Source organism: Pinus tabuliformis, chromosome 1_1 (genome assembly GCF_031772625.1).
Source record: "Pinus tabuliformis cultivar Carrire ecotype Pingquan chromosome 1_1, CPIR1, whole genome shotgun sequence".
NCBI classification, from domain to species: domain Eukaryota; kingdom Viridiplantae; phylum Streptophyta; class Pinopsida; order Pinales; family Pinaceae; genus Pinus; species Pinus tabuliformis.
Genome location: NC_142297.1, coordinates 465,289,885 through 465,305,130, shown reverse-complemented (window position 1 = coordinate 465,305,130; position 15,246 = coordinate 465,289,885). Strand labels below are relative to the sequence as shown.

The 15,246-nt window shown below is 40.2% G+C and overlaps 1 pseudogene; it reads left to right on the top strand.

The window, feature by feature from the left end:
• Nucleotides 1–642: 642 nt before the first annotated feature.
• LOC149213763 (two-component response regulator ORR21-like) lies at nucleotides 643–14,064 on the top strand (annotated as a pseudogene).
• Nucleotides 14,065–15,246: the final 1,182 nt, after the last annotated feature.

Here is a 15,246-nt window from a genome sequence, read left to right as displayed (position 1 = left end):
ATGGACCCACAAACCGCATCCACAGAGTTGAAGCGTTAGCACCCGACCGAGTGGACAAGGATGCACAAGAAGGTCAAGTCATTGAAGTTGTCGATTGATCCGATCACCCTTACCGTGGGTGATCTACATGACATTGGCGAAAGAGTGCGCGATGTCACCTCCAAGCCCTCCAAAATTTTATGCATGAAAACTATATTGTGTTGGGGTCCCTCAGAGCACAGTTGTAAGAGTCGCAGTTGGGACAACGGCAGCAGAGCAGATGTTGCACGCTCAGGTAACAAATACCATAGTGCTGTCGGAAGGGGCACTGTTGACAACAAATGAGGTCGACAGGCCTATGCTCGGCGCACTGAAGGGTATCATAATTAACATGGTTGCACTCCTACGGGAGACATTATACGTTCTACAGGATGGGATTACTATAGAACTGCGGGCTAGCGAGAGCTGCATGCTGCAAGTACTAAGCAAGAAGAAAATCAACATGGAACAGTTAAGCTTACAGTGTGACGAAGTGGTGTCGCAAAATCGGCAGCTGGTTCAGGTACTAGACGAAGCTTGTCAAAGCGTCCCTGAGCTGGCCATCTGAGTAGACACACCAGCAGAGGCGTACATCCATAGGCTAGCAGTAGGGGTGCCCGAGGCATGGGAGGAAATGACAAAGTTTCAGCTGGAGCTGAACCTTCAGATCGCAGAGCTGTAGTTGAAGGCATAGCTGTCCACCCCTCCAGAAGTAAGAGAACAGCGTGCTAGCACTATTACAACGGGACTGGACAAGATCGGCAATGCAATGTGAGACTGCACCAGAATGTTGGAAGATTCCTTTGAGGTCCTCATGAATCTGCAATATGACCCCAACATCCAGCACTTAGAGACAGAGGCACGAGAACTCCAACAGCACTATGACAGCGTGAAAGGAACTGTGCATACATGGCGCTCACTCAAAGGCTCGCACGGATGCAACAAGACAAAGCACTGAAAGAACAGGTGGCTGAGGTATGGCATAAGGAATCAATCTTGAAGGCACGCGTTCAGCCTTGGATCGATGAGGCCTTCACCATCACAGCAACAATTGAAGGCAAGCTCGCACAGATGTAGGCAACACAGGCACAGATGCAAGGAATTAGTTCTAACACCGCGGTTTCGGAGCAATGCGTACAAGAGATCCAGCAGGTAGCCGCTGAGTGCATTTTCGACCTTGCAGCAGTTTGGACAGAGTTGGAGAGACTCCTCGCAAAGATCTGCATGCCGACAGAGTGACTCGAGGGCGAGTCATGATGTTTGTGTTGGGGGCATGTTGGGCATGCAATCTCCCCAAGTCATGTTTTGGGGCTGAAAGCCCAAGTTTTGACCAAGTCTTTTGTAAAAGCTCCATGAATTATGGGTGCACAACACGAAGTTGTAATAGATTCACAAGGCTGTCCGCCCTTGGTTTTGTAATGTAATGTCAGCTTGATAAACCTACCCATGGTCTGCGGACCTTGGGATTGTATAAATAGAGTGAGGCTCTAAGTGTAGAGATAGCTAATGGAGAATAGAAGGAGAGCATGATAAGTCTAAGAGACTGAGTCAAAGGGTAAAGTGTGTCTTTGGGTTGTAGAGTAGGAGAAGGCTCTGCAGTTGAGTGCGCAGAGACCTAGTAGTCTGCAGCTGAGTGCGCGAACCCTTGCAGTTGAGTGCGTAGGGTAGGTCGAGTCTGTAATCATTGGAAGAATTAATAAAGAGAAGTTTACCATATTATTGTGTATCATTCCCTATTTTAATGTATTATTGGGTTTAAATTGCATGTGTATTATTTATTTGTTGCATGAACTCTTATGAATGTATTGTAATAAATATAACGTAAGACATCCATTTACGTAAACATAATTGACTAGGCATAGGAAGATAAGTAAGATCCCACGTGTGACTTAAGGGAATAGTGCAGAGTGCTGCTCCAGCAATGCGAAAGACCCACAACCCCTGGCTAGGCCTGCGAGAAGGCAAGTATATTAGGGCGCGAAGGCCGGGGAAGTGGCGAAGGGACTAACAGTTGGACTAGTTCAACCTCTCAGACATCTCAAGGGTGCAAAAACCTGGTTCCAACACCCCCCTACCCCATACTACTTTGGGTGAGGCCTCAGTTCATGCTCTGCAGACTGTTGCCGAAAGGGCCAATAGTATGGGGATTTGTTTGGCTAATTAACTCTGAACATGGGTCAGGCCCCAACAAGAAAACAATCTTCCTGGAGTGGAATCCATACGTCCTTAGAATTACAATGATTGTTTCATTTCTTCATTCCATATTTGATTAAATTTTTGCTTTAAAAAATGGTAAGTTGGGCCTTTTTACTACTTGCTTTTCAATGTGGGTTTATTTAGTTGTATTAACTATATTCTAATATTTTCCATTTTTTTGTGTTATTGTTTCTTATTGGTTATAGATATTCAATTTTGGAACAAGAACAAGTCAATGGAGGTCGGTGGTGTGGGTGTTAGAGAATCTTCCTTTGTTGTAGCCCTTTCTCTAGCCTGTTGATTCTCTTTAGTTATATGTTTATCTATTGGTTTCTTTATGATGTCCGTGTAGTGGAAACTAAGTATTGGATGGACCAAGGCATTTTCCTGAATGCTTCTCATATAGAGTAGAGGGTCATGGATGAAGTCTCTAGATCTGAAATTGCAAGGGTGTAACAAAAAAACACACAAGAATACAATAGAGCTGATATTCTCTATTAAAATGAAAGTTCCAACTAATAGCTTTGATGGAAGAATGTACAGATTTTAATGAGGGAAATTAGCTGCACAATGAATGAAAACATGGTTTTTAACAAGGGAAACCAATAGTTGTGCAATGGAGGAAAAAATAGTTTTTAACAAGGGTAGAAATTAATTTTCAAAAGCAAGGTCTTATCAAGATCAAGGGTTTCTAAATATAGGTGTGCATTGACCTCTTGTTGTTGAATCAGAAATGATTTGGTTAGTAAATCAACTTATCATAGTTTTTTTTCCTCTCCATTCTATGTCATTGTAAGTGATAGATGAGTCATAACTCCCATGCTAGTTGTTTTCCAACTCAATTAGTATGAATTTCCATTTTCTCAATTTTATAGTTGCTATAAGGCACAAGAGTTGAGATGTCTCTGACCACTATTTTTTTGGATTTGACCCAACTGGAAGAGGAAGTCTTAAATTCTTTCCTAATTTTTCTGGTGCTTATTTTTCAAACATTTTATCATTTTGACTTGTTAAGTTGTTAATAAAATGATGTTATCCTTGCTTTTGTATTTGCAGTTACATCATGTGGGAAAGCAATCACAGCCCTGAACCTATTAAGGGAGAATAAAGACAAATTTGACCTTGTGATAAGCGATGTCTATATGCCTGACATGGATGGATTCAAGTTGTTGGAACTTGTGGGACTGGAAATGGACCTTTATGTTATCAGTAAGTGTAGGAGTTCATTTGGTAGACCTAGAAGTTTGATTGCTTCTAGTTCTGTGTTACTTCTTTTGTCTATTAATTCCCTTAAAAGGTTTATGGTAGCTAAAATATGGCATGTACTGATGGAATGTTCCAAGCCAATTTATTTTTGGTAGAAAAAGGACTAGAAATTGTGAAGAAACATAGAGGATTCACACTAATTTGCAATGCAGGGAACTGCTACCTAAGTATAACAGTTTGAACTTATTTTTATTTTTATTTTTGGAACCTTAAGCCCTAGATAAGGCAACAGGTTTCATATAAAGTAGGAATTGCTAAGATAAGTTATGTGCTACATGTTCCATGGTCTTTTATAACTGAATTGGGGTTGGTACTGAAGTTAGGGGCATTTAGAGAGGATAGCTTGCAATTTTCAATTATTATAAGGAGCAATATTTTCCTGCTTTAATTGTCACTTACCTTGTACTGGAAGCCTACATAAGTGATCCTCTCCCTAGTCGAATGGGTAGATATTATAGAAAAATTGAGTGTATATTATTTAAGTTGTAAATACTTCCTGACATGGAGGAATTAATCAAAGAACCACCACCCATGAATTGCAATATAATTTTCTTGACTGTGGCTATGATTACTATGAACATGGCACTGAAACTGTACGTTGATTTATGGATTCTTGTAGTGTGTTGTTCTACTAAATTGTTGTCTTTTGTATGATACAGTGATGTCAGAAAATGGAAAAACAAGTGTTGTGATGAAGGGGATAACTCATGAGGCTTGTGATTACCTGATGAAGCCTGTAAGACTTGAAGAAATAAAGAATATATGGCAGCATGTTGTGAGAAAAAAGGAGGACAACGAGCAAGGATCATGACAAATTAGACCATGGAGATGCAAATGAAAAGTTTAGTCATGGACCAGAGGATGGAGAACATGGGTCTAGTGCCAATGATGGAACATATTATAGTTGGAAGCTTAACAGGAAGAGAAAAGAACAAAATGATGATGAGGATGAACATGATATGGAAGACCCTTCAACATCAAAAAAGCCAAGAGTTGTTTGGTTAGTGGAGTTGCATCAACAATTTTTCAATGTTGTTAATACATTGGGAATAAATAGTAAGAAACCTTCCTATTTAGAATTTTAACTTTGAAAATTTATCTTTTCAATGTATGACCATTGACATAATGAGTTACTTGTTACCAGAATGTATTTCTTTGCTACTCATTTCCTCTAGAAGAAATTTCTATTCATTTGAATTGGAATGTAGTTCTATGTAAACAATTATTACATTTACAAGTAAATCAATTTTCTTTAGAGGAGAATTTTGCATGATTATCTCTGAATAATAGTATTTTTTCACAGGTCTTTTGATGTTGATATGATTTCTTTGTGGTACAAAAGTCGTTCCAAAGTGAATATTGGAGCTTATGAATGTTCAAGGATTGACACGAGGAAATGTTGCAAGCCATCTATAGGTGTAGTTGAGTTTCTACCATATTTTTTACATATCTAAAACCGAGTCATCTTTCATGCTTAGATTTTGGATTTCAATCTCTAGATATGTTGCATTCTTTATTTTTTTATGATTTCATTGTTTCTACAGGTCTCTTTGATCTCTAATTTAAATATGTGTATAGCTTGATTAAATAGAGTAGTCACACATGACTCACATATTTGACTGAAATGATTAACATTAAAGCTTTGTTTTTGATGGTGTGTATTTTCTTTTTCGAATAACCTACAGAAATATAGGTTGTAATTGAAAGGGCTTAGCGGCGTGGCTAGCTAGCAGGGTAGCATGGGCAATGCATTTGGAGGAGGTAGAGAATATGTTGGAAATAATACTAAGAGGGGGGGTGAATCAGTATTATCAAATTCTTTTCAATATATCTTCCAGATTTATACTTTAATTTATTCTTCAGATATTGATCATTAATATGTATGTCAGTACCATATAATAATGAGCAAGAACAAGGAAAACAAATAGTCACACCAAAGAACACCAGATATAAGGTGGAAACCCAATGTGGGTGAAAACCACCTGCTGCAATATGTCTCTATCTTCTTTCAATTAGAAACTTCTTTTACAATGATTTTGTACTGGTGCAGTCCTTTACCAATACGCAGGCTGCAACTTGCAAAGAGCTACAACCCTCTCTCATTTTCCAGTCTCTCCTGGAAGGGAGCTACAACCCCCTTTGCTCTTCTACTTCTTTAAGGACCACATTTCATTAATTTTCAGACTGGATCCAAGAACATCAAATAATCATCAAGTACATGTGAATCAACCAATCTCCTTATACAATCAAACCAATGAACCACCCAACTTCTCAGAATGCTGTAAACAGAAAACCAATACCAGTAATCTAAACCCAGAACTCTGCAGCAATAGATAAAAGGCAGCCAACAAATATTTCAAGAAAAGTCCGCAACTTCACCAATATAAACCTGCGAATATCCGCAGCTCTTCTATGCCTGAACTGCGCAGATCCGCACCTGGTCCTTCTGCTGCTCTGCGTACCTCTGCACTTACTCCTTTCGCTGCACTGCATACCTCAGCTCAGATCCATACCAGCACTGTCTGTCTGACAGCGTACCCCCACATTGGTCCTTCTATTCCTCTGCGTACCTCCGCACTATGCTCTCTGATTCTTTGTGTACCTCGCACTAGCGCCTTCTGCTTCCTTGCGTACCCTCGCACCTGCGCCTTCTGCTGCGCCCCGTACCTCCGCACCTGCGCCGTGGATCGCCTGCGGACCTCTGAATAGAGCCAAATTAACAGTCCCCCAATGTGCCACAAACAGTCAGATCCACAGATCTGATCATGCACCCAAGAGATCACGACCTATCAATAGATTCGCCTTCAATTTCACCTTGATTTAGATCTAGCTTTTAAAACCAATTACCCAAAATTTCAGATCTTAAGATATTCAAATTTCACGAGTGTCTAGCCAAGTGATATCCTTTCCTTTTTATAGGCAAGCCCTTATTCAAACCATGGGAGAAAACCATCGAAAACCAATACAAGGGATCCAAACCAGGGTTCAATAATTTAGATCCTATACCACGGGCCAAAACCATAGGATCATGAACGACGGGCTAAATATCAAGGGCAAAACATAAGAAACCCCACGTGTGCGCACTTCTCTGCATTGGAGTGAGTGAACTGGGGTCCGCACCTTCTGAATGGAGAACCTGCGGGTATGTCCGCACTTCTTGGTCGACGAACCTGCAGGTCCGCACCTTTTGAACGGTGCACTTGCGAACCTCTTATTTTCCATTATTTTGAGAGCCTGAACACGTTTTGCCACTTGAGTGAGTTGCCATCAAGTACAACACCTGAGCCATAGCGCCAAACCTGAATCATAATGCCAACAATCTCCCCCTTTGGACTTGATGGCAACCTCAAGATCCCCAACGTCATTCTCCCCCTTTGACATCAAGGGCAAAGGGTTATGCTCCCCCTGAGAACATGCTTAAGTCTTTGCTCTGCTGATCATGCTCCCCCTGACTATAGACCAGATCTGCAAGAAAATTTCTTCAAGAAGAACCATAATCCACCATACACCATAAATGATCGTGAAAGAGATAGAGACATATTGCAGCAATATTTAGATCAGCATCCATGTTCTCCTTCTGTGCTACCATAATGCCAAAAATGCATTATATATGCTCCCCCTGAACCTATGCCATTCGATCTTCAACCAATTCATAACCCAGCAAATGTACGCGTATACCCCATATGAAACTCGCGTACAACCAATAATCTCTGAAATAAATGAGATTCAACAACAAGATGATGCATCAACTACCCCCAGCTTTTGCCTGAGGTATTCAAAGGTCTCCCTGGGCAATGGTTTGGTGAGTATATCAACAACTTGTTCCTTAGAAGGAACATACTCTAACTTGACCTTTTGTTCAAGCACTTGTTCCCTGAGAAAGTGATACTTGATCGGTATGTGCTTGGTCTTTGAATGCATGACTGGGTTCTTTAAAATGTTGATTGCACTTGTATTATCACATAAGATGGAGATAGGTGGAGTACAAGTGATTTGAAAACCCTGCAAGGTCTGCATCATCCAAAGAAGTTGAGTGCAGCAAGATGCAGCAGCCACATATTCCGCTTCAGCTGTAGATAAAGCAATCAAACTCTGTTTCTTTCTGAACCAAGATACTAATCTGGAACCCATAAAGAATGCACCACCACTTGTGCTCTTCCTGTCATCCACGCTTCTGGCCCAATCTGCATCTGTGTAAGCATGAAGTGTGAGATCTGTATCTCTAGGATACCATAAGCCATAGTTTTGAGTTCCTTGAAGGTACTTGAAGATTCTCTTGACTGCCTGAAGATGAGTTTCCTTTGGATTTGCCTGAAATCTTCCAACTATTCCCACTGCATGCATGATGTCTGGTCGGGTACCTGTCAAATAAAGTAAACTTCCAATCATAGATCTGTAGGTTGGTTGATGCACTGCTGCTAATTCATCATTTGCACTGAGGCTGCATCCTGTGACCATGGGGGTACATACTAGTTTTACATCTTCCATGCCATATTTCTTCAAAATCTGCTTGAGATACTTGGTTTGATACAAAAAGATACCACCTTCATTTTGTTGGATTTTCAATCCAAGAAAATATGTCAGTTCTCCAAGCAAAGACATTTCGAATTCTTTCTGCATCACCAAGGCAAAGCTTTGACTCATAGCTTCTTCATTGTTGCCAAAGATAATATCATCTACATACACAACAAGTATTAGCAATTTGTCATTTTCAAATTTTATATAAAGATTGCTATCTGCTGATCCCTTTGAAAAACCTTGTTGATGAAGATATTTGTCCAAATGGTAGTACCAAGCCCTTGGAGCCTGTTTAAGACCATAGAGAGCCTTTTTTAGTCTACATACAAGGTTTGGATCATTCCCAAGGATGAAACCATCTGGTTGCTCAATGTACACTTCTTCTTCTAAGTCCCCATTCATAAAGGCTGATTTCACGTCCATTTGAAAAACTTTGAACTTCTGAAAGCTTCAGAGAGCAAGGAACATTCAGATGGCCTCAAGACTAGCAACGGGAGCAAAAGTTTCTTCAAAATCTATTCCTTCTTGTTGAGCATACCCTTTACAAACAAGTCTAGCCTTATTTCTAATTACTTCCCCATTTTCATTCAACTTATTTTTGAAGATCCATTTTGTCCCTATGACATTCTTATCTTTTGGTCTAGGAACCAACTCCCAAGTGTTGTTCTTTTCGATCTGCTCAAGTTCTTCATCCATTGCCTTGACCCAGCATTCATCTTTGCATGCCTCTCTTACATTTTGTGGTTCAGTGGAGGAGAGTAATGCCATGAAGCTTCTGCAATTGTTCTCCTTGTCTGTATACCTGCCTCCTTTTGCCCCAAGATTTGAGATTCTGGATGATTCTTTTGAACATACCTAGATGGAGTATTCTCTTCTATCCTTGTCTGTTCCTCTGGTGCCTCTTGAGGTTCTTCATCATCTTCAGTCTGATTTGGAGGGTAGTCTTCATCCTCTTCGAGATTTTCATAATTTACTTGCCTAGGAACGTTTCCCTTTTCATCAACCACTACATCAATGTTGTCAACAATTCTCCCAAGTCTTTTATTGTAACACTTATATGCTTTGCTGTGGGGAGAATAACCAAGGAGAATGCCTTCATCTGCTCTAGGTTCAAGTTTTCCAAGCTATTCATCATTATTCTTAATATAGCATTTGCTTCCAAAAATTTTGAAATGATTTACCGAAGGAGTCTCACCGTACCAAATCTCATGAGGAGTTTGAGTGCTATTCACTCGGACATTTGTTTTGTTGAGAATAACAACCGCAACAAATGCAGCTTCACCCCAGAAGGTTGCGGGAGTTCCAGATTCATCAAGCATAGCACGAGCCATTTGTTGAACCATTCTGTTCATCCTTTCCACCACTCCATTTTGCTGAGGAGTCCTAGCTGTAGAGAATTCCCTTCTTATTCCATGTTCTTCACAGAAATCGAAAAATTCATTTGAGGTAAACTCCCCACCTCTGTCAGACCTGAGGCACTTAATTTTGTGATCTGATTTGTTTTTAGCCAAGGCTTTGAAGGATTTGAATTTTTCGAATGCTTCGTCTTTGTGTTTCATAAGTCCTAACCAAACCATCCTGGAGAAGTCGTCAATGAATAATATAAAGTATTCTTCTCCTCGAGGTGACCTTGTCCTAAATGGACCACATACATCTATATGGAATAGTTCAAGAGGCATGCTAGATGATCCTTCCTTCTGAGGGAAGTTAGTTCTGCTTTGCTTACCAAACTGACATGATTTGCATATCGTGTTGTCTGGAATTTTGATATCTGGAAGACCATGAACTGCCTGGTATTTTCATGCTTTCCTTATTTGTGAAAAGCTTAGATGCACCAACCTCCGGTGCCATAACCAGTGTTCATCATCCTTGCTCAAATAGCATTGTTGTTGTCCTTCTTCAAATATGTATAAATTATTTGGAGTTCTTCTGCCTTTGATCACTGTTTTTCCTGTATCAAGATCACGAACACTACATCCATTTGATCGAAATATTACCTCGGTTCCTTGATCGCACATATGACTGACACTCAGTAGATTATGCTTCAAGCCATCAACATACAACACATTTCCAGCCTTGACCTTTTCTTTCAACTGAGCAATGCCTTTCCCTTTTATGACTGCAGGGGTATCATTTCCAAAAGAAACTTTCTTTCCCTTTTCTAGAGCACTATATGATTCAAGTTTTTCTTTATCACCTGTCATATTCTTCGAACATCCGCTATCGATGTACCATTGATTTTCCTGTCCTTCTGCATATAAAGCTCTCCCACATCTTTCTGGTTGAGGTTCCTTCATTCTCCATGTTCTGGCATTTGAGGTTTGTTCCCTCTGAGTTGTCTTCCGAAACCTGCTCCTGCATTCAGAATCTTCATGACCGAAGTTATTACAAATAGAACATTCAATTTCATTTTCAAGGGCGGAAAAGTCGTTATAGGTCCTCTTCGTGATTCCAGACATACTTCTTTGTTTTTGAGCTTCTCTAGTCATGATTGTCTTATAGGCAACACATTGAGCTACTTTGTGACCAAAGTTATGGCAAGAGAAACATTGGCCATTGAAGAAACTCCTGCGATTATCAAATCTATCATCCAACTGATTGTTGTTTCTATTGACGTCCATTCTTGAGGAAAATTGGAAAGATTTTACCTGTGGCTGATTGTAGCTTCTGTTTGTCCTTAAGGTAGCTTGCCCCTGATTTTCTTGATAGTCTTTGTTCGTTCTTGAGGTAAACTGTCGCTGATTTACCTGATGATTTCTATTAGGCCTTTCCTCGCTCCTCCTTGCTGCATCAAGATAATTTTTGGAGGTGGATGCTTGAGATGCTTCTCCATTATATCCCATACCTGTCTTGATTAGTGGAGAACACTGCACATTAATAATCTCATCCAGAGTTTCAGATCCTTTAACAAATTTAAGATCAAGAGCTTTTGTTTTCTCAATCTCTTTTCTAAGACCAACAATTTCACATTCCAATTTTTCAAGATGTTTTTCCCTTTCAGCCAGTTGACATTGCAGAGAATCAATAATCACATTTTTTTTTTCTAAGCAAATTTTGAGATTAGAAATCTCTTCATAAAAACCTTCTTCATCTATAGCATCCATGTAATCATCATCTTCAAAAGCCATTAGAATTTTATAATTATTACCTCGTTCATCTTCGTCACTATTTGAAAGTCCATCACTATCTTCATGAGTGTAATAGCTTTTCTTATTTTCAATCTGTTTCTTGTTCCATCTAACAGGTTCCTTCCCTTTGTCAATCTTATCCTTATGAGGACATTTGGCAGCATAGTGACCGACCCTTCCACAAGCAAAGCATTTGAAAGGTAACTTACCTCGGAATCGTCCAGCACCTCGTTGAATATTTTTCACAAAATTTGATTCTTCTTCTTCTTCTGACATGTGTCCTGACTCATAGTAGTCTCCTTTGCTAGAAGCCTTGAAGGTAGCTTCTCTCCTGTCTGATGGTCCTCCTTTCCTCATTTCATAAGCAGTTAGAATTCCGTGCAGCTGTGACATTTTAAGGTTTTGTAGATTCTCTTTTTCTTCTATTGCTGAAACTTTAGATTCAAACCTAGGGGCCAAAGATCTTAGAACTTTTTCAACCACAACAGCCTCTTTTACTTCTTCACCCAAATTTTTCATACAATTAACAATCTCATCTACATGAAGAAAATAGTTAGCCACACTTTCATCATTGTACATTTTGAGATTTTCATACTGAATTTTGAGGGTTTGAAGTTTTGCTCGTTTTACCTGATCATCTCCTTCATAGCTCAAAACAATCTTGTCCCATATTTCTTTTGCAGATTTATACTGCATAACTTTGACAAATTCTGATTGCGATAGACATCCTAATAGAGTATTAACCACCTTTGCATTTGTTTCATATTTCTTCTTCTCAACCGGATCTGTAGGAGTTGCTGATGGAAAAGTATACCCTATATCTATGATATCCCAGACTTCTGTACCCAGAGATTGAAGATAGGCAGTAACTCTTACCTTCCAATATACGAAGTTTGTCCCATCAAAAACCGGTGGCCTGTTTGATGCTTCCCTCTCGTAGTTGCTCATGATGAAAGATCTTCCTTCAAGTGATCAAGCTTCTTCAGAAGGACATGTTATGATACCAATTGTTGGAAATAATACTGAGAGGGGGGGTGAATCAGTATTATCAAATTCTTTTCAATATATCTTCCAGATTTATACTTTAATTTATTCTTCAGATATTGATCATTAATATGTATGTCAGTACCATATAATAATGAGCAAGAACAAGAAAAATAGATAGTCACACCAAAGAACACCAGATATAAGGTGGAAACCCAATGTGGGTGAAAACCACCTGCTGCAATATGTCTCTATCTTCTTTCAATTAGAAACTTCTTTTACAATGATTTTGTACTGGTGCAGTCCTTTACTAGTACACAGGCTGCAACCTATAGAGAGCTACAACCCTCTCTCGTTTTCCAGTCTCTCCTGGAAGGGAGCTACAACCCCCTTTGCTCTTCTACTTCTTTAAGGACCATGTTTCATTAATTTTCAGACTGGATCCAAGAACATCAAATAATCATCAAGTACATGTGAATCAACCAATCTCCTTATACAATCAAACCAATGAACCACCCAACTTCTCAGAATGCTATAAACAGAAAACCAATACCAGTAATCTAAACCCAGAACTCTACAGCAATAGATAAAAGGCAGCCAACAAATATTTCAAGAAAAGTCTGCAACTTCACCAATATAAACCTGCGAATATCCGCAGCTCTTCTGTGCCTGAACTGCGCAGATCCGCACCTGGTCCTTTTGTTGCTTTGCATACCTCCGCACTTACTCCTTCCGCTGCACTGCATACCTCAGCTCAGATCCGCACCTGCACTGTCTGTCTGACAGTGTACCCCCACACTGGTGCTTTTGTTCCTCTGCGTACCTCTGCACTGTGCTCTCTGCTTCTCTACGTAACTCGCACTAGCGCCTTCTGCTTCCCTGCGTACCCTCGCACCTGCGCCTTCTGCTGCGCCGCGTACCTCCGCACCTGCACCGTGGATCACCTGGGGACATCTGAATAGAGCCAAATTAACAGTCCCCCAATGTGCCACAAATATTCAGATCCACAGATCTGATCATGCGCCCGAGAGATCACGACCTATCAATAGATTCACCTTCAATTTCACCTTGATTTAGATCTAGCTTTTAAAACCGATTACCCAAAATTTCAGATCTTAAGATATTCAAATTTCACGAGTGTCTAGCCAAGTGATCTCCTTTCCTTTTTATAGGCAAGCCCTATTCAAACCATGGGAAAAAACCATCGAAAACCAATACAAGGGATCCAAACCGGGGTTCAATATTTTAGATCCTATACCACGGGCCAAAACCATAGGATCATGAACGACAGGCTAAATACCAAGGGCCAAACATAAGAAAACCCACGTGTGCGTGCTTCTCTGCATTGGAGTGAGTGAAATTGGGTCTGCACCTTCTGAATGGAGAACCTGCGGGTATGTCCGCACTTCTTGGTCGGCGAACCTGCGGGTCCGCACCTTTTGAACAGTGCACCTGCGAACCTCTTATTTTCCATCATTTTGAGAGCTTGAACAGAGTTTTGCCACTTGAGTGAGTTGCCATCAAGTACAACACCTGAGCCATAGCGCCGAACCTGAATCATAATGCCAACATAATATTTTTTTACTTCTCTTTTCCAAGTGGATGGAAATGGTGATTTGCAAATTCTTGATTTATCTGGCAAGCTTTCTTTTCGTGCTCTTAAATCATTGCAAGAAGGGGTTTTAGGTAGATTAAATGGTTCACTAGGTTTGGTTTTTCTAGGTTTAAATCCCTCTAGAATTCTCCAATTTGCCTCTCTTCCAAGCCTTGGGAGAAATAGAATAATTGGAAGATCTCAAGGAATTGCACCTGTAAACAATCCAGGGACCACATTTCCTTGTTTATCAACTGGAATTGAACTAGATAAATACCAAAAAAAGAACAAATTACTAGACTTAGAGATATAATTTCTCCTGCGGATGATCTTGAAGGATTTCGCACAATGCAGTGGTAGCTGTGATCCAGGTGGATGTTGGTGGCTACTCACCTACCCCACTTGGATCCACACAATGGTCTCTTTCAGTTTTCCAGTTTCCTTATTTGTAGCACAATTTACTATTTTTAGCAGTTTTTCAGGTCCTAAACTTTCGGAACCATTTTGAGGCCCTAAACGACGTTTTTTGGGAAATCTGGGAGCAACATGGGTCGACAGATCGATGTTGCTCTTCCAAAATTTGTAGTTCTTAGATATATCTTTCTAATGAGATATTTTGTGCATCAAACAGAGATCGTATGCCAAAGCTACGACCCCGAGAAGTTGATGTACCAATTTACCCAAACGGGACCCATAGTTTGGCGTTTCATCTTCTAGGGTTTGGTTTTTGGATATTTAGGGTTTTCCATTGTTTCTAAACAATAAATAGGCCTTCAAGCCTCATTGTAATACAACTTAGAGGCATGTAGCTGCCACATCTCTTCTTAGAGATAAGCTACCATCGCCCTAGCTGGTTTATATCCATTTCTGTTTGTAAGCATATTTCAGTATTTTACAATAATGAAATGAAGTATTATTTCTTCTACATCGTTGTATTTATGGTTATCTCTGTAGTTTTTTGCATTCCTATTTAAATCCGAATCAGTGGTATCAGAGCGGTCTGCTCTTTCTCTGTCTTTCTTTGCATGTCCCCAACGAGGTCGGGATATAAGGAGTTAGGGCTTCAACTGGTTAAACCTTTGCAAGACCAGCCTCGCAAATCCCGATGTCCTCCCATGGCAGATGAAAAGAAAGATGAGGGGACAGGAGATCCTATCAAAGTCTTGCTCGAAGAAGCCCTCGAGCAACAAAAGAATGCGATGATGGACAACTTTTCCCAGATCCTTCAGTAGCTACCCAGAGGCGACGCATTGGCTTCCAATAGCTACTCTGGAAACACCACACCGTTTAAGGTACACGTTAATTTTGAAATCCCCATATTCGAGGCTTAGATAGATGCAAATGTCGTAGATAAATGGTTAAATCTACTGGAAGGGTATTTTTTTGTTTATGAATTTTCGAGTCAGGAAAATATTGTTTTCACTCTTTTGAAAGCACCCCCCCACGTCAAGGATTGGTGGGAAACCTATTGCGATCAGAAGGATGAAAGTACGGGCTCACTATTTTCAACTGCACCCACTTGGAATTCATTTCGGGATGCCA